At 38.3% G+C, this 26912-nt stretch overlaps 2 long non-coding RNA genes across 2 annotated transcripts in view; one reads left to right on the top strand and one right to left on the bottom strand.

Annotated features, from left to right (window-relative positions):
- Window positions 1-490: 490 nt before the first annotated feature.
- Window positions 491-26912, bottom strand: part of LOC138916117 (uncharacterized) — a 113703-nt gene continuing 87281 nt past the window's right edge. Inside the window, exons 3-6 of the long non-coding RNA XR_011422851.1 lie at window positions 13864-25348; window positions 12707-12787; window positions 10942-11383; window positions 491-5959 (exon numbers count right to left, since the gene is read on the bottom strand). This is a non-coding gene — a long non-coding RNA (uncharacterized lncRNA). The remainder of the gene's footprint in view (window positions 5960-10941; window positions 11384-12706; window positions 12788-13863; window positions 25349-26912) is intronic.
- On the top strand, window positions 5941-20701 carry LOC138916116 (uncharacterized). The gene is made up of 3 exons (XR_011422850.1): window positions 5941-6400; window positions 6520-6579; window positions 20571-20701. It is a non-coding gene; the product is annotated as an uncharacterized lncRNA (long non-coding RNA).

Genomic DNA, 26912 nt, shown 5'->3' with positions numbered 1-26912 from the left:
TGCAGAGAAATGACGGCAAGAAAACTTTCTCTTTGTGTTACCCACAGTTTGCAGGATACCAAGTCATGATTATTTTGCTCTTAGGATATAAAGGGTTTTTAATAAAATATATCTTCAAGCTTTAGTCCCACAGCTTTCCTTTGGATGAAGACTCTAAATCCAGTAGAATAATCATAGGCTCCTGGCTGAACTCAGCATCATCTCTCACCTCTGACAACTCAGGTTTTATTACTTGACCAAGCTTTACTTTTTAATTCTCTTTTTCTCTCAAGATGAGTTTCTCCCAAGAGGCTCCCTGAACCCTCCTCCAGATAAATGTCTTGTCGTAACTGTCCATCAGTTTAAACGACATGCCCAGACGTAGTTTAGGCTCAAGTTGGGTTCTCCACTACTCCAGGAAGTTTATTCTGGCAGGAGAATGTGGGACAGGCTGGAAACAGGAAGAGGCTGGAGTCAGGGAGACCAGTGAAGAAGGAAGCTAGTGCAAGCATACAGGCAAACTTTTATTTTCACATTTAATCCTTTACAGCAGTCTTTCATGATGTATTGTGGATGCTTTACAGAATATACACTATATATTTATCCATTGCAATGGTGTTTTCTCTAGTTCTTCAAGTCTGAAAATCAACATAGTGAAAAACTGAGTCTTCACATAAATATCTCATTAGTCTACCTGACTCTTCCTAATATGTAGCTGTGGCCCTAAGCTAAAACTCTCAAGAAGATAAGAGAGGGATGAGGAAGGGGGAAGAAAGAGATATTTAGATTTGCAAACGATAAGTATTGCCTTTGTCTGCCTTTACATATTTAACACACTTACCTCTTTATTCTACCCAGAACTACTACTTATAAAACCAGCCGCACAAAAGCAAACAAACAAATAAACAAACAAACCAAAACAACAATAGTACATATTTAGAATCATTGATCAGGCCACCTTCTCTTATCATTAAAATTTTGAGTTCTAAAAGCAAAATGCCTACAGATCTCCTGGATGGAGCCTTATTGATCTTAAATGGTTATTGGCATGGTATCAAGAAGGATAAAGACAGAATAAGAAATGAGCAACATTTCAATAATCCCTGGAAACAGATAAATAGTTTCATTTGAGTAGTTCCGATTAATACAAAAACTAATGTCTTAAGTGAATACTGTTTTTTTCCAGTATCATTTGTGGATATGTTAGGTTTCTATAGCTTTGGATGTTCGCAGAATTTGCCTGCCAATTTTGGTAGCCAAGAGTATAACGGGAGCAGAAATGAATGAACCACCAAATAGAACACAGCGCAACATACGTCTAAAAGTACTCTGTGTTTTGTTGATTGTGGGGTAAAAATTCAATCTTGGCTGGACAGGGCAACAAGAACAAACTTTTATCCAGAGTATAGGTTTCCAAGTACTCACAGTAGGAGGAAAGATAGGGATGGGCTGGACAGGAGCATGAGGTTGCTCCAGTCTTAGGCATATTTATGTGGACAGCACAGCAAAATAACTCTACGCCCTAATTAAGCTAATTGCTACAGAACAGAATATGAGAGAATACCTTTCCTAATGTCTTCAATTACTGTCATTACCACCGCTAAACAACCAACAAAACATTTTAAAATGGTCCCCCATGTCATTTGCCATTGTGACATTATTTTAGGGAGGGCCCAGATTTCTAATAAACTCTGCTTTCTTTATAAGCATTAGGAAAATGGAAGAACTTCCTCCACATGGAATGAGAACATCCTTCCATCACTTCTGCCTCTAATTTTGACATAGCCAAGTCAATCAGTAAAGGCGAATTATGGTTGACATCTTCACTGTAGGGCAAGAGAAATCAACTTTGACAACAATATTATTCATTTGGATTTGTTTGTGCCCCAAATGCAGTTGGAAGCAAAAGCATAACCAGGAGCATGTGATTCTACAGTTAATTTACAACTTTATTGAAGTATATTCTGCCTACCTCTCCCCACTCTCCATCACAGAATAAAATAGTTATTCTTACATAAGGAAATTTTAAAGAATTAACTGTTGTGGGAGGTCACATCTTAAATAATTTAATTAAGCTTCTTAGTAAGAACTGGATAATTGCCTAAGCAATTGCCAGCTAAAATAATGACAAAAGCGAAACGGAGTCCTCTGCTGCAGGGTGTAAGCTGAGTAACAGCAGTGGCTTGAGAAGGCATTTCCCTCTGCTTATTTATTCATATTTACTGGACTCTCCCATTGCAGGAAAAGCCTGAGGGCACAGTTAGGAATGGCTAAATGTGGTGGCATGTAAGGTAGCTTTTTATCTATCTATCTATCTATTTATTTTTCTTTCTGCATCTTACAAGGGCATATAAATACAGGAAAAATTACCAGTCAGCAGTAATTTTGTTGCTTGAGCTGCATTATGGGCTGTCGTTGTGTGTATACATGGATTTTTCATCATCCTAAAAACACTAGGGACCAATTTTCATGAACATATGTGTATCTGATTGAGATATTACTGAGCTTTTATTGTCATAGTACAAGCTGTACTTTCTGGTTGAATTAAGAGAAGAGAACTTCAAAAGAAAACATGAACACATTTAAAAAAGAAAAACATTTTCGTGACTCCATCTTCTGTTTTCCACTCATATATTCTGATCACTGTAGACGACGCGAGGTTGTTGTGTAATTTTTACACTTTATAGCTGTGAATTTATAATACTCACATTGGGATTGTATGGTTATGACAAAGCACCACATGACCTCTTGTGAGTGGGACACAAGACTACTCAGGTGAACAAAAGCTTTCTCTGAGATTAGATAATTTCACAAACAGGATTTATTCACGGGACCCTCCTAATGCAGGAAAGGCTTACTGTCTGGGCAGCAGCCAGCCAGGTATTCAGGGTTAGTAGGAAGGCAGTCCAGTCGGTCATCTGAACAACATCAGGGTGTGCGTAGCGTTTGAAAGGGAGGCCCATAAGAGGATCTCTAGGAGCACAGTCCTGAATGTTGGGAATTTATCAGGGGAAAAAAGTCAATTCTAGAGGTTGCCAGGGCACCAAAGCAGCAGATGTCTACTTTAATATTCTGATGGCCACCGGCCTTTGGAGCATCGTCAATGTTTATGAGGACATAAGTGCAAGCTCCCAAATCTGAGATAAGTCATTCTAATTCCACCTTATGATTTTTTACTGTGCAACCTGATTCTCATTTCTACAAAAGGAGTCACTAAACGTTACAGTTACTCCCACTAGAGCTCTTATCAATTTATTTCTTATTAAAAGGTAATTACATGATTTAAATATAATTTGGGGGAAAATTGCTTAAAATAATATTTTCAAAGTTCAGTGCTAACAGTGGTTGGAAACATGCATATACAAATGAGTCATTATGACTCTCACTCTCTTTTGCTTAAAAATGGATCACAGCCTATAACCTGTTTCAAAATATTTTTCAAATTAATTCTGTGTTATGAAAATTTCCCCATATCATAAAAATATTTTTCTATAACCTGGATTTTAGTATGAGTACTATCTAATTAAGTTAACTAGTTATATTTTTTGATATTTCAAAATTTTGGTTAGCATCATTTGTAGCTTTTCTGAATATGCCTGTACACATTACTACTGTTATTTCCTGGAAATACATAATCTATAATGTAGGTTACAAAATCAAGTGAGTATTTGTAAAGCTTTTGACGAGTACCACCAAATGCCTTCTAGAAATATTTTGCTCATTTTACCCCCACATTTGGAGCCCCTTATTTTTAACATGCTGATGTTGATTTTCTTTTAAAGTAACATGGACAATTTAGAGTATAACGCTTACAAAGCATCAATGTGTGAAAAGAAATGTGTGTCCATCTGCAGTTGGTTTGTAGCTGGTCATTGCTTGATCTGTGGGAATAGAACCATTGTATACAGCTCCACAAGGACAAAAACCATTGGCACCTTTTCCCTGAATTTCCAACATTGTCTGCTAAAGAAACTCTTCAATGAAACCACCCAAGTACCGCCTCAGAAAAAACTCATGGCCCCAGACAGCATTTTACTCTCACTGGGTCTCCATTTTCTAATTTCTAAAACCAAGAATTAATCTCAATCATATTTATTCTCATTGCATCAGGACACTGATGGACTCACAGTGACACAGAGTGAAGAATCACGACAAAGAGAATATTACTGTTGCGGGAGGAAAATGTGACAAAAGTGAGGGAATGTCATTTGGAAAAATTTTAGGGGAATCCTAGACACAAGACAAGGTATGATCTATGCATATCTCCACAACTGGAGTTGGAGTGACATTTACGATTCTGGAATTTAAGGGGAACTTCTTTCCTGCTCTGGGAAAGAATAATGAACTCTTCTCTGCTAGCAGACTGCCATTTTCTTAGCATACCTTGTGAACTGCCATTTTTGCCACGTTTAGATTAAATCGTATAATTTGCAAGTAGACTGTCGAAATAATAATAATAGTGATAGAACTGTCAAAGGTGGAATTCTGATTACTGCAGTTAACCAAAATCAAAGCTTCGTATCAGGGGCCGGCCCCGTGGCCGAGTGGTTAAGTCTGCACGCTCCGCTTTGGTGGCCCAGGGTTTCGCCAGTTTGGATCCTGGCATGGACATGGCATCACTCCTCGGGCCATGCTGAGGTGGCGTCCCACATGCCACAACTAGAAGGACCCACCGCAAAAATATACAACTATGTACTGGGAGGATTTGGGGAGAAAAAAAGCAGAAAATAAAAAGGAAAGATTGGCAACAGTTGTTAGCTCAGGTGCCAGTCTTTAAAAAAAAAAAAGAATTTAAAACATTTCATTTAAAAAAACAAAAAACTTCGCATCAAAGACTCCTTCAAATTAACATGGTGGGATAGAGAAGAGTTCTAGGCATCTCTAGTCAAGTAATTAGGAGGATTGGTGTAGACGTGATGATATAACATGAAGGAAAACATGTCCAGCCTTTGGAGATTAACAGACCTGGATTCGAATCCCTGCTGTGTGAGACTGCATGCATTTCTTAACCTCTCTGAGCTTCAGTTTCTTCATATATTGAATGCGCAAAAATTTTCCTTTGTATTTTCTTTTTTCTTTATTCATAAGGATTCAGGAAGATAAAGTGTATAATGACCTGAATGTAGAATAAAATATTCAAAGAATGGTAATTATTATTACTAGAATTAAGTGTAAAACTGCATAGAAATATCAAATATAAATGTGTTATCCAAGTTTCTTCACAGCTCTCCCATCCACTGGCAAATCCAAAACTTTTAAGAGTATGCCTGGAGTCATCATATAGCCCACTAAATAATTACCCCGTTTAGTTTGATCCAAATCCCCAATGATTATTAGCAATGAACTGTAGTGGGCTAGGTCCTAAGGTTATAGAGAGAAATAACTCACAATTTTGCTCTCTGAGAACAAATAGTTAGAAAACAACAAATAACTATCTGAAGATAGAGGAAAGTTTTCATCTCTACTCCTTCATATACCATTCTTGAGTTAATAATCAATTACTGCTTGCCAGTCTCCCATTTTCCAGCTTAATACATGTAACCATTTGTCTTTCCTCACATGAAAACTACTCAATTTCCCTTCTTATTTTTCTGGACTTTCCCTAGACTTTGCCAGCTCCTCTGTGACTTTTGTTTTGAGGACTCGTCTGTGCAATGTACTTGATCCACTCCTTAATTAAGAATCATGAAGGAATTCTGAATTACCTGGGAAGGAATTATTGAAATTAAAGATTACCCGTGAATATTTCACTTTTAAATTCATTTGAACATTTTCATTGGTTCAGCTAATTATGCACTTTGTGGAAACAGACGGGATATTTACTTAAGGTTAGACTAGCAAGTAGAAAAATTTTCAAACGCCAAAATAAGTATCTCTTGCCCTGGAGAAAGTGCGAAGGAGCAAAATTTGCAAAAGACTGCTGTTTTTCAGGTTGGTGGTTTGGAGCAATCAATCTCAGAAGTGATAAAAATAATTCCTCCTGTGGAAAGAAGATGAGAAGAGCTAAGCGCAAAGGCAAAATGAGAAAGATGACTTTTCCTCATTCAACTTCGTTATATGAAGCATTAGATTAAGAGCTGAAAAAGTTCTATGAATGACATCACTGCCATCATATTAAAGTAAAACACTTCAAAGACCGAATGGAAATGATTGAGGATTATTCTCTTTCTAGAGTTAGCTGTGGCATATTTTGTCTCCCTCCTTTTTTTTACCCTTCAGTGCAAATAACTGATAGTTGACTGTGTGAGATGTCAAGTGGGGGCTGGTTCAAGACCATCACTCTCCTTGGAATATAAATGAGTGTATGCAGAGTACAATGAATGTGACAAAAAAGGCATTCCTACTCCATTCTACAATGACGATACTTTGCGTAATAAAGATGACTTGGACATTTATTTCTCTTCTTGTGAGTGGAATCAAGGTGGGTAGACTTCTTTCCTTTCCCCTCAAATACTAGCTCAATTCTCTGAATACTAGAACATTATTTGCAGATTAATTTATTTTGTGGATTTTTGAATCCAGTTTGTTTTCTTTTTGCAGTGTTTCTTAGGAGAGATTGAACAGAGAAAGGAAAGAAAAAGAAAAAAAACACACATTTGGGTGAGTAACAGAATTAACACACACTGGAGCCTTTGATAGGTGGGAGCAGGGTTTGTTCAGAGCCAAGTCCGCTAGAATTTTGAAAAGGAGAAAAGAAACACTAAGGCATTTCCGTTCAACTTTTGGTAACATGTTAATTTTTGGTTTATAATTAATTTGGGACCATTAACATTATATGGGGGGAAAAAAACAAAATTCCCCCACAGCATCTCAATTCTCCTGTGGAAGCATATCCAAAATAAATGCTGTCCCTTGATACTGTACCATGAAATACATTTCTAAGAAACCGTTGGCGCCTTTTCCCTGAATTTCCCTGAATTTCCAACATCATCTTCTAAAGAAACTCTTCGATGAAACCACACAGGTACCGTCTCAGAAAAAACTCAGGGCCCCAGAGAGCATTTTCCAGCCAGTTAGCTGGATGGATTCACACTTTTCATATTAGCCAAGAGATGTTCAGGATAGCATCCATAGCATAGGGATCTCTTCCAATATTTTAGACATATTTTTCTAATGAGACTGCGTCCTGATCTCTGTCTGTCTTTGTTTCTTTCTTTCTTTCTTTATTTTTTTTAGGCAGATTAGCCCTGAGCTAACATCTGCCACCAATGCTCCTCTTTTTGCTGAGGAAGGCTGGCCCTGAGCTAACATCTTTATATGTGGGACGCCTGCCACAGCATGGCTTGACAAGCAGTGCCATGTCTGCAGCCAGGATCTGACCCAGCGAACCCTGGGCCGCAGAAGCGGGATGTGCGAACTTAAACGTTGCGCCACCAGGCCGGCCCCAGTGTGTGTGTTTCTATATGTCTCTCTCTGTATTTCTTTGTCTCTCTTTCTGTCTGTCTCTCCCTCATTTTAAATCAGTGTCTCCTCTACAACTCAAAAGGGAGACATTCTCATAAACTAAGCAACAGACGCACCCACATTTCAAGATCTTAGAGTATTTATCTTACTACTGCTTTCCAATGTCATTTAAATAAATTATTTAGCAAGTCTAGTCTACTGTTATTTATTAACTTATTAGCTTTTTAACATAGATATGAATTAGGAAAAGATATAATTTACAATAGAAGGAATTATGTAGGGAAAGGGTATAAAGTATTTATTAAGAATATAGATATTTTCCTCTATTCTAAAGAAAAAAACATACAGATGTTTCTTAGCAAGAAAGAATTTTGTCTCAGATTAGTTGGGGGAAAACAAAACAAAATAAAAATCACGAGCATTAGGGTCATTGTATTTTTAAAATTATAATTCACAGACCATTTTTATAAGAATGAATCATGAAAGAAATAATACTGATAAAGCTATATTATGATCTCACTTTATATACTATCAGTACTACCCTGAGACTCAGAAAAGTGAGGCCTCACACTGGGTCCGAGCTTCAGCGTCTCCACACTTTAGAATGTTTTATAATTGTCATCCAGGTGTGGTACTCCAAATGGGGAGCCACCTGCACCTGACACCAGTCCCTGTTTTCCCCTTTGAGGCATTTTCTGGTCCTCTATTCAAGTGTGGGGCTGAACAGACACCTGGAATCATCCCAGGCCTTGGGTGTGGGGAATGCTGAATCCAAGAGGATAGCCTGGCAAGTGGACCCTTTGCATCTTGATTACTGTCTTCCTTTCACCTCCATGTTTCTTATAATTCTTGACAACTTTGATGTTCATACAGATGGATTGTCCACTAACCTACCAGTTCTTTCGCTTCTTTAGAATCTACAATGTTTCTTTACTCATTTGACTTTCATGGTTGTTTAATTTCATGGCATACCCAAGACTTTGTCAACACCAATAACTATACCAATTCTAAAATCTTAATTTCAAACACTACTGTCTTTGGCCATCTATCAACTACTAACTTTCCAGTTCACTTACTCTAATTCTCCCACTCTAGCAATTGACTGATATGTCAATACCTCCAATCCATCAATAGCGTTACATTTTCATTATCCATCAAAATTGCTTTGCCTCCAAGCCTTCATTTTTCTTCTTAAGCAATCTGGATCCCATGGTCTAGTACTATAACCAATTCCTTGCATATACTCTTAAATATGCCCTGCAATACCTGACACTAGTCAACTCAATCAGTCCCCTACTCAGTGCCAGGATCTGAGGATCTGAATACTTCCTGAAGCAACACACATGACAAATTCACTATCACAAATAAGCACCAACATAGAAGTATACTATTTTAGCATTTTAAAGTAATCATTTTTTTCCCTATCAAAAATGACTTTTCTCCACTATCTCTCACCTGAAAGTTAAGGTGAGTTAAAGACTCATCCAGATTAAAGACTTGATTCATACTTCATAAAGAAAATAGATCCAGTTCAGTAAGAATTACTTTCTTACCAGAACCACATCTACCAATTTACCTACCTCTGTACCACATGTTGTGACTTCTCTCCTTTTATAGTATATCAACTTTCCCTGCTCCTGTTTAAAACCATTTATATACTCTGCATCTATTGCCCCATACCCTCTTAGGACTTCACTCCTGAAATTTCCCCCTTTCTCTCCTGCTTCACCTACTTCTTATCATTCCAATGGTTCATTCCCAAATGTATTTTAATATCACCCATCTTTAAAAGGAATTCCTTAGACCCCCATATCCACCTTCAGTTACTGTTCCATTTCTCTCTTCCCTTTGCTAGCAAGAGTCATCAAGAGTTGTCTATGTTCCCACTTCCTCAGCTACTCTTCTGTCCTTAGATCATTCCAATTGGATTTTCATTACCTTCATTCCATAGATCTTTCTCTTTTAATGTTACTAACAATCTTAATCTTTTGAAAGATGATGCTCAATTCTCTGTGCTCATTTTAAACCACATCTTAGCATCAGTTGACACAGCAGACCAATCCCCTCTTCTTGAAAGTCTTTGTGCTCTGGTTTTCTCCCAACACCAATGCCCACCTGGTTTCATTTGCAAGCTTATCTTATCATCCTTTTTTCCTCTTTTTTACTTGTTTCTTCTCCCTTACTGGACATCAAAATATTAGAATGCTCTAGAGCTCCATCCCCAATCTTCCTCTTTTTCAGCTTTACCTAATTCTTAGGAGATTTCATTTATTTTCATAATTTTAAACACTATCTGTATTCTAAAGTCTCCAATTTTCATCTCCAGACCCGTCTCCTGAGCTCAGGAGTTATATTAGACCACGCTTTGGGTGCTCCAATAGAATATTGAATTGCCATCTCAACAGAACATACCCCAAAAAAGAAAGGATTAATTTTTACCCACAAACTATTCCAAATCTTTAGACATTTCAGTAAACAACGTCACCAGCACTTTGTCATTTAGAAATAGAATCTAAGAATTTTCACTGATTCTGCTTTCTTCTTATGCAAAGTAACTACTCCATGAGTAAGTCATGTCAGCTCTGCTTCTCAAATATTTTCTAAATCCAAACACTTCTTGCCAACACTGCTAAAATTATGTTGCAAGGTCAAAGTCAGCTTGCTTGGACTATTCTAATAGCTCTCTAACTGGTCTCTCCACCTCTAGCCCTATCCTCCCACCCAGTGCTGCCTACCTCTCCATTCTCTCCACATGGCAACAAGAATGATTTTTTCCAAATTGAGGCTTTTCTCACAACCTTCCCCTGCTTAAACCTTTCTAATTGTTTGCAACCAGATTATCCTCAGCATGGATTACAGGTCTTTTATGATCTGACACTTACCTACTTATCTGATCTCTACTATCTTAATTCTTCCCCTGTTCCTTTTGCATACGCTACAGTGCTGTCCTTCTGTCTCAAATTTGACATGCCTATTATTGTCTCAGAACTTCCATTTGCTATTCCTCTGCCTAGGGATTTTATTCTCTGAAGTTTCCTTGGCCGCTTGCTTCTCATCACTGAGATCCCAAATCATAAGTAACCTCCTCAGTGATGCCTTTCCTGACCACCTTAGCTAAAATGGACACCTGATCTCTATCACATTACCCTCTTTTATCCTTCTTTATAGTACTTATCAGTAGCTAGAATTATCTTAATCATTTTGTGCTCATCTTTAGTATCTCTTCTTAAACTCAAATAGAACGTAAGCTATTAGAATGCTTTGTTGTATCCCAAAACCTAGCAACGGAAGTGTTATTTTTTTTTTTTTAACTCATTAAATTTGTTTGCTGGACTAGCTACATCTGCCTCCATTAAGCTACAAACTGCTAAGCACACTTAACAAATTACAGCAACTTTAACGCACTCTCATCAGGTGATTGTAAGCAAATGATGAATAACAAAGTGACCCACTGCCTCAGACAATTGTCTACAGGTTAATACAGGACATCTCTACAACCCCGGGCAGACTGTGCCAGATCAGACTTTGGGGCAGTATTGTCGAGTCAAACCAAGGTACCTGGATTTCCTTCATGCATTGAAGAGCAATGATGATAGTGCGTATCAATAGAGGATCTCAGTGCCTTTGGGGTCTTTGGAAAGCAACTGGGTCATATGAAAGACTCCTCTGTCCCTCCTTTTCTGCATGTCAATCTTTAATTTAGAAGAAAAGAAAATTACAGCTCTCTATTTGGCTGTATTAAAATTTATGGGGCAGGGTGGTTTCCAAGCTGCTGCTCCTGCCGGGCACTGCTCTGATGATGTATGACTGCGACATGTCACCAGTGTAGCCGGGCTCTGATGATCCATTGCAGCAACAAGTCGTTTGTCATACATCACTGCCTCAACAGCTGCCCCCATCCGGGCCTCTCCTGTCCACTCCAGCAGGGAGTCCTGGCTCAAAACAAGCTCCGTGTTCCTGCTGCACTCCCACGTTCACTGCATTCGCCATGTATTTCTTACTGTGAGTGGGAGGGAAGAAAAATAATTTTTAGTAGCAAACTCTATTGGAGTGTCTTAAGACTTTTAAAGGTAAAGGGTTCATATATTCTGATGCCATGACCTACTGCAAATGATGATTATGGGAGGTGCTTTATGCTTTTAGAATGCCACACTAATCCCAAAACTAGTAGTTAGGTAGCTATCATTTCCTGACAGCGAGTCTTCTAAAGGATTTACTGGCATTAACTAATTTAATCCTTTAACAGTCCCGTAAGGGAGGTGGTACTATTATCACCCATTTTACAGATGAAGGAAATGTGGCACAGCAAGATTAATTCACCCACTGTCACTCAGCTAGGTAAGTAGAATAAACTGGATATAGATCAAGACAGCCTAGGTCTGAAATCTTTGCTCTCAACCACTATGTCATGCTGCACGCATGGACTTTCTTAGACCATCCAAGGGGTTCTGCATATAGGCTTATATTGACCCCTGCCTTCCAGGGCCAAATAAACACACAGACACAGGGCAGGCATTGCATTTAATTTTTGTAGTTTACTTGTTACTAGTAACTATCATCATTGATGATAACACCATTTAACAACTGCTTGTTAGATTCTAAGGGATATAATAGGTGCTTTGCTTATGTTATTTAGGTCTCCCAACCTTGCAAGATATTGCTCTCTTTCCTGTTGTGTTTTAATAGATAGGTAGAGACGTAAACAAAAAGTTGTTGACAATGTTTTCAAGGAAGGCACATGAAAGGGGAATAAAGAGGGAAGACCAGATTGGGGACAGCTCTAAGTTGAAAAAGCGAATGAGTGACTGGAAATAATTTCTAGAAAATAGTTGAAATATCATTTGTTTACATTTTAAATAAATCAACCTAGTTACAATTATTCAAATGTCACTGAAACTAATCTATAGAGTATGTCTGTTCTTTTGTTCCAACTGACAAAGTTTTATGGGGCAGAAAAATCCCTTCACAGATTCATATTGTTTACAATTCTGAGCATCCAATTAAAACAGATTGATCCATGACAGAAAAAAATTGATAACTTGGACTGACTTAAAGTTAAAAACGTCTGCTCTGATAAACCACAGATGAGCTTATATTTGTAAAAAACATATCTGATAAAGGACATGTATCCAAAATATACAGAGAATTCTTAATCTCAACAGTAAGAAAATAAACAACGCAATTAAAAAATAGGCCAAAAAATCTGAATAGATACCTTACCAAAGATATGCAGGGATAGAAAATAACTATATGAAAATATACTCAGCATCACCCATCATTAGGGAAATGTAAATTAAAATAACAATGAGATACCACTACTCACGTTATAGAGTGGCAAAAATCCAGAAAACTGCTGATACCAATGCTGGCAAGGATGAAGAAGAACAGAAGCTCTCATTTATTGCTGGTTTGGATGTAAAATGGTACAGTCACTTTGGAAGGCAATTTGGCAGTTTCTTACAAAGCTAAAACATAGTCTTAACCTACGATCCTGCAATCATGCTCCTAAGTCATTACCCAGCTGATTTAAAGCTTATGTCCATCCAAAACAAGCACATGCATGATTATAGCAGATTTCTTCATAATTCTCAAAAAGTGGGAGCAACCTTTCAATAAGTGTATGAATAAACTATGGTTCATCCATATAAGGGAATACTATTCAGTAATGAAAAGGAATTGGCTATCAAGTCACGTAAAGACATTGATGACTTTTAAATGCATATTACTAGATGAAAAGAGCCACTCTGTAAAGGCCACACATTGTGTGTTTCCACTTATATGACATTCTGGGAGTGAAAAAAACTATAGAGACAGTAAACAGATCAGTAGTTACCAAGGGGTGGGAGTGGGTGAGGAAGCACAGAGGATTTTTTAGGGCAGTGAAACTATTCTGTATAATACTATAAAAATGGATACATGACACTAAGGGTTTGTCAAAATCCATAGAACTTTCCAGTACAAAGAATGGTCTTTAACAAAATCATTTAGGAGTGAGGGGGACCCCAGGATGTAACTGAACTGTATCACAAACATATGAAACAGCGGTACTCAAGGAGATAGAATCTTACTCAAGCACTGGTCTGAGTAACTTTGGAAATGAGTTAAATCTGTAAGACTAAAGGCAAAAAGAACAGTGCTTAAGCCCTGTTGCTAGTATTGGATAATATCACAAAGGATAAAAGAAATATCCGTGAGTGCCTACTGATAGAAATAAATTATTTAGTAAATAGATAAATGCAGAACAGCCAAATCTCCCATGCAGACTTCCAAATAATTTATGTAGATATTCTGCCCTCATTGAAATGGGGTTTAACTCCCACTCCTTAAGTGTGGGCTAGCCATATTGACTTCCTTCCAAAGAGAGCAGTATGGAAAAGGGAAAAAAGAGCACCTTTACCGTGGAGAAACCTGACAAACTCTGTCTCACCCAGGTGATCAAGATTAGTAATGATAGCGATAAGTTATGTTGATAAAATGTACCTTTGATATGATGGCATGTAAATGGCACTTGGCCTCTGTGGACTTCCTCTCCAAAACCCATAACCCTAGTCTAATAATGAAAAAAAAAAAAAAAAAGAAACACTTTAGACACATACTGGTTGAAGGGCTTTCTACAAAATACTGATCTGTAGTACTTCAAACAGTCAAGGTCATCAAAAAACAAGGAAAGTCTGAGAAACTGTCATAATAAAGAGGAGTGTAAGGAGTCATGACAACTAAATCTAACATGGTATGTTGGATGGAATCCTGGAAGAGAGAGGATATTAATAGAAAGTGAGGAAATCTGAATAAAATATGGACCTTAGTTAATAGTAATCTATCAGTATTGGTTCATTAATGGTGACAAATACACTATAATAATGCAAGATGTTAATAAGAGGGGAAATGGTACGTGTGATGTAAGGGACCTCTGTGCTATCTTCACAATTTTTCTGTGAATCTAAGTTAAAAGATTATTAAAAAATAGATTAGTATTTCTCAGATTTATTCCCAATAAAACAATTTAACAACTTATTTTGCAAAACACAAAAAAGAAGCCCTCGAATGCTTGAGTTGACAGATATTTTTTAAAGACCTTTTTAACGTGAAAAAATTCACAGGCATTAAAGGAACATTTGAAAAAAACACATTTTAAAGAAAGGCAGGAGAGGTAAAATAAAGTCAACTGAGACTGTTTACCACGAAAGTCCGTTATGTCCTCAAATTCTGAGGAAAGGGACTCATACTAAAAGCAGAGAAAATAATAGACTCTCGTTAAAAGGTTAAATTATGAAATTCATTGATGATTAAGTAATGTGATTAAGTTACTACAAGGATTTGATACTTGGTGTATGTAGAAAGCTCAGCTTTGAATGGATGAATAAGTACTGTGAGCTGTTCAGAGACATTATTTTAAAGACAGTATCAGGAGGCGATATTTTTACTTGACTTACTAACATTAATAATGAATAAAGACCAACATGACAAATTTTGCTCTGAATATACAGAAATCCATCTGTACTTTTTCCTTGAGGACTTTCCATTCTCCGTGAATTAAGTTATAAACTTTGGTGCATTTGACTCTTTAAGAAAAAGGTTAGAATGCTTTGTCGGGACAATATAAGCACCCTTATTTTAATATGCTTCAAATATTTTGGAAATGTTGCTGGATACACGTTCAACATCCTTCCTTTTTTTCTGTTGCTCGGTCCATGGAATCTTCAGTTGGTTATTGGGTTCCCCAGTGAACAGTCTCATCTCAAGAATACCAGCTCTGCGTTTGGAAAACATTTCAGTGGATCAGGGTCTGTGCCTTAAACTGTACCAACTGCTGGTTTTATCTCTTTGCATGCCACTGGGTGGTGGAAAAATGACAAATTCACCATCCGTTTCCTGAAGCAGTCTTTTCTGAAGGCAGGGCTAGCAGATTCTTAATATCTGTGGGGCATGGCCTCCGAAGCCAGACATTCCTCCGGAATATTCCCCCAGGCCAGGCCTTTTATTCCACGCTGAATATTGAGGCCAGCAATCAATAAGTTGGTTCTCCATCTGCCTTTGACAGAGGAAACACCAGGCTGACACCAGCCAGTCTGGGATCAGCTGTTTTCCTGCCTTTGATCTCCTCAGTTAGGGCTGTCTAAACGCCCTGGGCGTCTGCTTCAGCTTAGATACAGGCCACGTCATGCTGATATCTCCTCCAAGGCCTATTGTGGCCATTGTATTTGAGGAGGGGATCACCTGTCAAAGTGACTGGTTACAACCCCTCCTTCACTGCGGGAAGCCTTTTTGATGCGGGGCAGATGATAATGAGAGTCTAATTGAGTGATAAACTACCTCAACTGACTTGGAGGTTTTAATGACACCTCTACATCAAGGTCTGCGTTTCCCAGCAGGCCCCCAGTTTGTAACTGTATGGCCATGATATTTGCAATTATAAGCCTTTCCTTTAACCAGCAGGAATTTAACAAATGGACTGGGTTAATCACAGCTAGATAGCCCTCACATCTGACTTTGTGGTGAAAAACATGTATAAATTCAAGCACATGATTGAATTATTAATGCAGGCCATTCCAAGTCCATGGTCCTAGACATGAAATAGAGACCAAGTTTCAGAAGATTTCGGCAAACTAGCCAAGCTATATGATAACCAATGTAAGCTTCAATAGAGTAAAAATTCCATATAGGTAAGAGCCGGTTTTTAAGAGTTGCCATGTATATGAACCTTCTAAGCAGTGAGAGTCGGCCTAGATATACTGTCTTTAATTAACCGGGTCTATTAATGCAATGTTAAAAGGAACCAGTCTCAGCGGGTTCTCACAGTGGGAAAGGTATCCAGGGCTTTCAATTTACAAGGTCTTATTACAAAAGTGTCCTGCTGTTCTGGTCCTGTTCTTTCTGCCTGGGAGCAATTTCATGATCTGCTTTAGAGCAGAGAAATGGTCAGAGAGAAAATGTTCAGTGTTATGTGTTAGCGATCAAATACCCAATGGAATTTACAATGGTAACCAGACACTTCCTTTTCATATCAAAGTAGAACAGGGACAATGACATCAATACATTTGATTTGAAAAACTGTAATTGAACAAACTGGCCATCCTCTGTGAATGTTTGTTGATAATATGAGGTTGATGTTGAGCATGATGCCAACACAAATGATATAGATGATGAGGACAATGGCAAAGAAAAAGGAGGGAGAGAAGGAAAAGGAGGGAAGAAAACTTATTTAAGGATAAGAATATGGCTTTTGCCTTGAATGTCACTTAGTAATTTATTCTTCATTTATTCAACATTATTTAAGAAATATTTATAATTATCTACCATGTCCCAGGCCTTCCACTGCCTATGCTGGGGAAACAGCTGTCCACACAATGGTTTTGGACAAGTGATGAATTCGTGCATTTTTCCTTCTTTTATTCATTTAAGAAACTATTGATAAATGGCCATAATTTGACAGGTATTATTATACTCTGTTGATGATATTTTACTTACCTTTATTTCCCAGAGCTAAGATGCAAAAGGCCTAAAAAAAATCATCGGTGAATGAACAAACAAATGAATATTTACTGAAAGATTCCTTACCCAGTCAACGTGGTTCTCGTTGAAAGCACAGACCTAAAACAAATACTTATGATGCAATGTGATACAAAATATCATAACAATCTGTACTTAGTGTTAAGGAACTGGGGAAGAGAGGTTAGTAACTCTCCCTAATAGACATGACTGAGAAAACATTGAGGATGAGAAATTTCAACCGAATGTATTGAGTTTAGGGTGTCATTAGAGACGGGAAAATTCTGAATCTGGGATGAGCTTTGGGCATCTGTTCTTTTGAAACACAGATTCTAAGATGTGTGAAGCTTACATTTTACAGATATGGAAGGACTATTTCCAAAGGAACCAGCATAAAGTAAATCACATAAGAAGAGCTTCAGAATCTTACATTTTCAATCCTCAAACCGCAGTTACCCCTTAGAGCTTTGTCTTATCTTGGAATAACATATTAGAATAACAGGAAGGCACATGGACCAAGTGGCTGTTTACACTTTGAAATTTAAGGAAACACTGTGAAATTTTAACTCTACATTCTTATCTCACCTCCACTTTCATCACTAGAATTATTCTTTCTTCTCGTAAAAGTGAAAATGTCGCAGGCGTGTTACGACAGCAGTCCAAAACAACTTTGAGGTTTCCCCTAGTCTTGTTCTAATATCGTAGTCTACTTTCTCAGATTAACCTTCTCTGACCTTTGAACATACTATATGCCAGAGATAGTTCTAGAATAAGAGGAATTAGACCATTGCCTTGAGTCCTAAAATATCAAGCTCCTCTGGAGTAATGACCTCTAAGCTATCACTAAAATCTTGCTCCAGGTTTAACTTAAGAATCATTTACATTCAAAGATGATTTACACTCATACTGTATTTTAACAATCTTTGGGAGTAGATATAGTATATTGAGATGGCAAATTTCCTGAGTTCATTGAATTGGACATTGTCAGATCTTTATTTGAAACAACTAGAAAGCATTACATATTATATAAAATAGAAAGCATGGAGAAAAACATTGTTTCTCTACAAGTATAGTTATTGCAACCATCTTGCTAGAGAACGGGTCTCTCTAATACAAGTTTGGACTAACTGGACCACTTGAAAATTCAACCCATGGGAATACAGTAAAGCCCTGACCCCTGGCTGGTCACACATATGAAGTATTGTTTGTTGACGCTACATATCAAAACTCTAACTAAGTTTTAGCAGATAGTGATGAGGCATTCTACAAGTAAGTACATGCAATGAATAAGCAAATTGCTGACGACAGTAACTCAGTAAGTTTGTAAGGTATAATTGCCACATACAAAAATAACACTTTCTAGTGGAAAAGTTGATAAGGGCAGACAATTTGAATCAGGTGGGGCAAAAAGGTAAAAATTGATGACGTGGAAAAATGCAAAATGATCATATATTACTTTCATTTAACATCTCATATGTGCTGACTCTAAGAGGGCACTATACACTACAGGTTGGATTTTATGATGTGTGTGGGGGGGCAGTTAATGGATGAGGTGGGACTAAGACAATGATATGTTGCAAACAATTACTTAGTTGCAGAAAATATCCGTTCACCTCTATCCTGAGTGTAACTCTCATCTGTGATTTGAAAATGCCTAATAACATGTCTTGCCACACAAAAGACCTCACAAGAGAATCTCTATTACGTATATATTTTTCATAATCTTTGAGTCTTTATATGATAAGATTTGATATCTCTATAGCTTTCCCTAAAAAGAATTTTTTTGAATCAAAATTAAGTCACTGAAATCGATAAAAATATTGTAACAAACAATGTTACTTTGAGTATTCTATTTCTTGAAGTTTTGCATATAAAAATTATACCCTTCAAAGATATTAGGCTATTGCGTGTGCCAGATTCAATTTAACTATTTTGTCTATTCGAATATTGAAAATCCATCTAGGTGGCAACAGTTCTCATCTGTAAATGAACCCTTGTTAGAATTCTCAAGCAAAAGAAGCAGTCATTTTAGTCTGTACAACCTTGGGACTTACATTCTAGGATGAAGCTATTACAGTCTTATCCAAATACTAATTTCAAATGAATAGAACATGTCTGTTCTTTCTTAGAAGTACGACTTAGAGAAGTTTACCTGGAAATTGTATGCACACATACACACACAAACTCACACACTGGATGGGTGATCTTACACGCTAGAGACAGCCTTCAAATAATCTATGGTGGGAATGAGGAGGACATGAAGCACTCTAAAGAACGTTAATTTAGGAGATTGAAAAACATTGAATATTCATTCTCCTACCATATATGAAGGGAAGTTGAACATTTTAATTCATGAGAAAAATCACTAGCCAATAGTCTGTAAAAAACATAGACTGTCTGAGCCCTGAAACAGTAAGGAAAGACCTCATACAGTAACAGTACGGAAAAGACCTTGGCCATTTAACTTCATAAATGATGAAAGGAAAGCCCAAAGAGAGGATATGACATGTCTACAATTACAGAGCTATTGGGTGGCCTAGCTGAAGTTAGAGCCCAAGTTTTCTGGATATACCACCCTGTTTTTCTGATTTCCATTTGCTACTCTTACTTCTGCCTAATGTGAATCTTGTGAAAAAAAATTAGCATTTCTCCTGGAGGAAAGAAGCTAAGGTCCACTAGCAAGATTGTTATTGATTCGGGTTAGGTCCGATTGGAATATGGTGGAATGTGGTTTGCTTTATTTGGCTGGGAACGTTTCTCTGTAACCTGAGGATTCATTAGTTTGAAGTGCTGGCCTTTTGCCTCTTTCCAAGGCCATTTTAGATGCAAATTGTACCCTAGACATCATTTTTAAGTGACAGGAAAATCTCTGGAGATAACAAGAATCAGTCTGTTAAATTTATGGACCCTTTGCATTTCTAATCCTTCTTGATGAATAACTCAGTTTCCAGCCAGGGTTTGAACTTAAGAGTTGATAAAGCATCAGTTTAAGCTGCTGGCTACTAAATCAATGTAAGTGATGGCTTTATCAGCCTCTCCACTCCCTCTGCTACCTTCCCACAGAATTCCATCAGACTTCTATGGAGCCAGGTCAGCAAGACACAGACATCCCGACAGGCCATTTGTAGCCATTAGATAGCATGGAAAGAGAATGTTGACCAGCAAAATAATTCAATTCTACCATTGAGGATATTGGTATTCTGCAGAGCAAGACCAAAAGTCTTGACTTAGAGATTGCTGAAATTTGGGGAGGAGCTGTGAAGGTGACGGGGAGAATTTTGACAAAATGAGGAGGAGACAAACAAGTTCTGGTAGAAGGATAACAACTGGGGTCATTTATAGAGAAGACACCTTTGGTAAAGTTGTGTACTTATCTGACTCTTTAATCCGTAATAAGAATTCATGCCTAGCAGCAGACCACACAGCAAATTAGAGGGGCAGTTTTGATGCTGAAAGACATAAATGTGCCAGTACAACAAAGATGGTCCCCCTTACCTGGCTGCTGAACTGGCGGCCACTGGCTGGGTCTTTGGCAGCAACTACCAAAACACAAAACATTTTAAGTGAGCAATGACACTTGTAGTCTTAGCGTTTTAGGTTCATAGACCAGGTTCTGTGGCTTGTGCCGTTGTGTCTTCTGATGACCAGGCACTTTTACTACAGCTATTTTTTAAATGCTTCCTATCTCGTTGTTGTAGATCAGTGATCCTCAAACCAAGGCCCTCAAGTTACAAGCAGCACTGTCAACTGCACCACGGCAAAGAGCAAGAAGAGACCACCGTGTTATGCAAGGTGTCCTTGGCACCCACCCCAGATGGCTTTGCAGTCACTGTTTCTGCTAAGTTGCTAACCAAAGATTTGGCATGTAGTTTTAAGCGTAGGTTGATGTTATATAGAGAAATCTCTATCGCCATTGACTGATTACCCAGTGTGGTAGTTTGCCTTATTAAAATTATGTTTTCTGTATAAATATGTAGTTTAATTACAATTGAGAAGAAAGGATAACTAAGCTGTCCAGTGTTTAACTAAGGTGGCATCTTTCTACACCCAGACCCATGAAGAAGCATCAGTCCCACTCTGGCTCTTTTGCTTTTGTGCATAGGTAAATCGATAATTTATGACTCTGCAATCACTCTCTAAGCCAGATTCCTGGAGAACATGAAGAACAAGAAGATGAAGACTATCCGAGGGGAGCAGTAGAGTCATTGTGGTAAGAGTGAGTCTTGAAGATAAGCATGTGGATTTCTCTATCTTGTTTCTTAGGACCTGAGTGGCTGTCAGGGAAAAGTCTGTTAATAGCAGGCACTATGAACTCCTTGACTAAGAATAAATCCACACCGAGGGGAGAGGAAGTCTGCTTTTTAGTGAGGATCAGTGTCTCCACATTCCTCTATATGGAGGTACTTTGGGTTTTCTAAAGCTTTGCTACTTAAATTGTGATCTCCCGACTAGTTGCCCCAAGGAACTCAAGGGTGAGTTTGGAAGCATTAAACTGTTTTTCCAAAACTTTTTTCCTTTTGTTATGTTAAGAAGATGCAATCACCAACCATCCTGAACCAGACCAAGCCTTACTACCAGAGCCATGCCTATGACCTTTGCCTTATTTTCGATGCTAAGATCTCTCCAGGGGGAGCTTGGACTTTCTTACCGTAACCTGCAGTGTATGTGGAAGCATATTTTCCAGCTGAGCCTGCACAAGATAATACCCTCCTCTCCCTTTTGAATATTCATTCTCCATCCAAAATATATGTCTCTGCTTCCCTTTGTTCAAGGATGCCATGACTCTGGAAATGATTCCGCATGGTCTGCTATTTGCTGCAAAGGTACCTTACCTTGTGAGACAACTACTTCTGGTGGAGAGTCGGATTTAACTCTCCTCTCCAGGAGGGAACCCACTTTGATTTCAGTAACAAATGGACCAGCAGCAGTAGCATCTCCTGAGAGCTTTTTAAAAATGCAAAATCTCAGGTCTCAACTCAAACTTACTAAATAAGAATCTGCAACTTAACAAGATTTCACGTGATCCATATGCACCTTTAAAGCTTGAGAAGCACTGTTCTAAAGAAAGCACTAGATAAAGGTTTTCTCCCTTGAGGTTCTTGGGACATTCACCGCAGCCCAAGGTTCTGTGATCAGATCCATCTCTTTGAAGAGAAACAAGTTATATTGTAATTTAAATTTTGGGAGCCACTTTTTATATGCATAAGACTCTCATTGTATTGTTAAATTATTCAGATGGATTGAAGGTATTTTTTCCTCTCTCCCTCTCTTCCCACCAACCCCTACCCCGCCTCTCTCTTTCTATCACTCTCTGATATGGAGAATCAAGTCGATCGGTCAACATATCTTCAGTATTTTAGTGTGAAGACAAAATCATTTTGTCTTATGGGTTTAAGGGTTTCAGGATCTCTATGGAGGTCAGAGGTTGAGAGTCTGTATTCTCAGGCATGAATGTGAGATTTTGCTGGCAGAATAATTGATAAAATGGTATCTGTGATCCTCACCTGATTGCAATAAAGTCTCCTCAAAGCTGTATCCATTACCCAAAGCTTAAACCAATAGGATCTGTTATAGAAATGCAAATATTTTTCACAATTAAAAACGTAACATTTTAGTTCAGGTTGCACTAAGGTTTAGGTTTCCTTAAATGGGTGGACCTGCAAAAATAAAACTTATTTTTCATCTTTTTTGGGAATGTACTTAAGTAGGTACAAAGAACTTTGTGGCCACATGGGAGTTTGTTTAATAAACCAAAAACTTGCTCTAAAACCCAGGTTCCTTTTTTTAGTGGATTTTAAATGAATTACTGAACAAACAAATATTTACCTTTAGCCAATTGCTATGCTATGAGAGAGAAATGATAGGTTTTTCTAGTAATAACTTTTGGATTTTCATGTATACACTTAGATCTGCAGGGCTTCATTTCAAACTCAGGGAAAATATCCATGATTATAGATATAAACTGGTTTCCCTGAAGTTTTAAAAATATTTTCTTCCAAATTATTTTCCACATCTAAATTTAGACAAGAAATGATCCGATCTTTCCTTCTGATGGCAAAAGGGAAACACTCAGTATAAGGGAATGCAAATTAGACGTACTCAGAGCCAAACTGGATTTCCTAATAATGGTAAACAATGATCGCTGCTAATGATAACAATGTTTCCATACAGAAAATATTATAGTTTTAATACTTTATCGATAATGTTGTTCTTTGGGATTAGAATAACAGCAGCATTCTTCCTGGAAGGGAAATAATCCTAAAAATCCTATAGATAATTGAATAATGATAATAAAACTAGAGGGAATAAGCAGCCCATCCTTCAGTTTCTGATTTATATGTGTCTGCATATTTTTTCATTTATGATTTTCCTATGACCAATGTCACAGCAACAGACCTTGAATGAGACATTCACATCTGTAGCGAAATGACAATTCACATTATTCTTGTTAATATCATGCCCCTAAGTAATGAAATTCTATCATGGCCTGCTGGGTAGTCAGGGAAGATTCATCAGTCAATCAATCTATCTATCTAGCCAACTATCTTTTTTTTTTTTAAGGGAGATCAGCCCTGAGCTAACATCTGCTGCCAATCCTCCTCTTTTTGCTGAGGAAGACTGGCCCTGAGCTAACATGCATGCCCATCTTCCTCTGCTTTATCCGTGGGACACCTACCACAGCATGGCTTGCCAAGCGGTGCCATGTCTGCACCCGGGATCTGAACCGGCGAACCTCGGGCCACCGAAGTGGAACGTGTGCACTTAACCGCTGCTCCACTGGGCCAGCTCCTGTCTATTTATTTTTAGGAGCCACCATTAGATATTTTCTGGGTCTCCAGGAAAACAAAATTAACTGCATTTTGTGTGCGTGTGTGTACAGGTATATTACCAATAAGGAAATTTGCTTGTATCACATGCTTAAATAAACTAAACTAGACTAAAATAGTTTAATGAATATATGTTTATGATTATTCAAGCATTCTACTCCTTTTGCACATAGTATTAATTTTTAAAATTATTGTTTATGTTAAATTACACAAACAGCAAAATTCATTGGAAAACATTCTACAATACAGAAGCATCGTATTCTCTAGGCTTAAAAGTATGGGTATATAGGGGCTGGCCCCGTGGCCGAGTGGTTAAGTTTGCGCGCTCGGCTGCAGGTGGCCCAGTTGGTTTGAATCCTGGGCGCGGACATGGCACTGCTCATCAAAACCATGCTGAGGCAGCGTCCCACATGCCACAACTAGAAGGACCCACAACTAGGAATATACGACTATGTACTGGGAGACTTTGGGGAGAAAAAGGAAAAAAATAAAATCTTTAATAAAAAAAAAAGTATGGGTATATAAATTATTGATTTTAGAGAGCTTCTATGAGAAAGAGAGAGAAAGAAAGGGGGTGGAGAGTGAGGCATAAATTTTTAGAGGAAAGGATATCCATTAATTCAGTATTATTGACTATCCTCTAAGGGTTCTCTTTTCCTCCTGATCTCTCTTGCGCTCCAACATTTCACCAAGTTTTGTCTTTAAATTTCTACCCAATGGCATGGTTAGGATGTTTTTCCTGGGAAATCTTAATAAGGAAACAGATGTTAATACCTAAAATTGATGAAAATCCTTCACCAATTAAAGCTATATGACAGCAATTCATCAGCAGAGAGCTGGCTACGAAAATAAACAAAAATGGAAGATTCCGAGGTAAGGTGTTGGAGTGAGGAGTAAGGACTCTAGAATGTGGAGTCTTGCTAGGAAGCGTGAACTCAGTTAGAAATCCAGAATTAAGGACATAGGACTAAAGAGAAGGTTTATAAGTTTCTCAGAGCTGGGAAGTAGGGCAGGTTCAAGGCAAGCTTTGCCTCATTCAGGATTTTGCCATTGCTAACTGTCAGAAATACGTGAGAAGAAAAGTGAAGTTGATGAAATGCTTTTGGAACAACCTGGTTCATAGATTTTGAAATAGTGGATTGGTGTGCCACCTTTTAGTCATTTCTGGCTTTTAAGTTTCTGGGCAAATATGAATAATCACATACAGAGTACACAAAGTCATAAATGTTATGCAGGGCTAGCTAGTAATTGTGGTTGGTCTTCCATGCAGGGTTTGCTATCCAGCGGCTCCACCTGAGAGTGGTTCCTGAGCAGCTGCCACTCCGTCTGCTGCATCCCCACACAGGGGCTCTGCCCGCTGCCCAAGCAGCCTGGTCTCAGAAGGACTTCTAGGGTCCCACGAGTCACGAGAATCAGTTCTTGCTGCAGAGCTACTCCCGGCTGGTTCGGCAACTTCAGGAGGTCAGGCAAAAGACACAGTAGTCTTCTTCATATCTTGATCCCTCTCCAGATTCTCTTCTTCATTAAAGGGTGACTTCTTGCTTGGGTACTCTTTGCATATCTTAAAGGAAAAGTGAGGGCCAAAAGCAAATTTTATGTTTTTGTTTCTTGTTTGCTTTAATGAGATATTTGAAGTAGGAAGTTGAACCCTGCAATAGAGAGTTCCATATTAGATCTTAAGGTAAAAGGTTTCATGAGGAACATAAATCCACTACTAGTCTTGAGTCCTAGATATGCCCACAGTTTTCCTGAAAACTCACATGTATAAAGCTGGGTCCTCTCAGCTCCTTGAGATCTGTATAAGATAGGGCACGCGCTCAGTTTCAAGCCCAAGGAGAGCAAAGACCTGCTCCAATACTTTGTAGCTTTTATCTCATTTTCCTTTCCGGGCCCATCTTTGCATACCCAAACATATCAAAACACTCAACAGAGCAAGGCTTTCCATTTAGTGACGTGGCAAGAAGACAAGTGTTGCTGTAACTAAGCATTTTTCCTTTCTTTATACCTATAGAAGCAAAAGTCCTGCGCTTAACAACAGTCACGCTTCTTAGAAGAGAGCTGTTGCTTTAATAACAATTTCACTCATTTATTATACCAACTGTGCTAACAAATCTAGAATTTTTCCTGAGATCATTAAGATGTCTAAGGGAATGAAAAATATATCTTTGTGGCTTCACTGGCCTTTTACAATCCAGGTTTGCTCAATCTGAAGATGTGAGGTCCTATGGTCTGAAAATGTATGTCCGTCCCCAAATTCATATATTTAACTCCCAGGGTGGGGGTCTTAGGAGGTGGGGCCTCTGGTAGCTGATTAGGGCACAGGGGTTGAGCCTTTGTGATTGGGATGAGTGTTCTTATAAAAACAACCCGGAGAGTTTGCTCACCACTTCTGCCATGTGAGGACACAATGAAAGACCACTCTAATGACCCAGGAAGAGGACCTCACCAGAACCTGACTATGCTGGCGCCGTGGTCTTGGACTACTAGCCTTCAGAACTGTGAGAAATACATTTCTGTTTTCTATAAGTCACCCTGTTTACGATATTCTTGTTACAGCAGCCTGAATGAACGAAGACAGGAGGGTAGGTAAGTATTTATTTATTTTGAAGGAAGTTTTTGTTTATGATCTTATCAGAAATTTCTACGCTAGGGACAATTTATTTTTTAAATTTTTACAATTTTCACACTGCCGAAAGTACCTAACGCAGTGCCTTTGAGCTGTATCTGTTAGTAAAGAAATAGATGGGCGGATCTACTAAAAGACAACAAATGTGCCTTAAACCCTGACAGAAATGTGGCAAATGAACAATTAAGTAAATGCTAGCTCTGAAATCCGTCGTACAGAATGAAGCACATGGTTAGACCCAGCAGTCCTCCAAATCTTTCTCTCATTGTCTGTTGAATATATTATAGTTTTGTTTTTATTAGCATGACTTTTTTTTTTTCCCCTGAGGAAGATTCACCCTGAGCTAACACCTGTGCCACTCTTCCTCTATTTTGTATCTGGGATGCTGCCACAGCCTGGCTTGACGAGTGGTGTAGGTCCACACCTGGGATCCGAACCTGCAAACCCGGGCTGCTAAAGTGCAGCATACTGGAGTTAACCACAATGCTGTGCGCCCGGCCCCCTATTATCATGACTTTTTTCCCCCTAGATTTACTCTTACAATGACATCTTCCCTGGACACTTATTCCCTTGGCCCAGGCAATGAT

The sequence above is a fragment of the Equus caballus genome, chromosome 11 (genome assembly GCF_041296265.1).
Source record: "Equus caballus isolate H_3958 breed thoroughbred chromosome 11, TB-T2T, whole genome shotgun sequence".
Lineage (NCBI taxonomy): Eukaryota > Metazoa > Chordata > Mammalia > Perissodactyla > Equidae > Equus > Equus caballus.
Note: the sequence above shows the minus strand (reverse complement) of the source record. Positions and strands in the feature narration are given on the sequence as shown.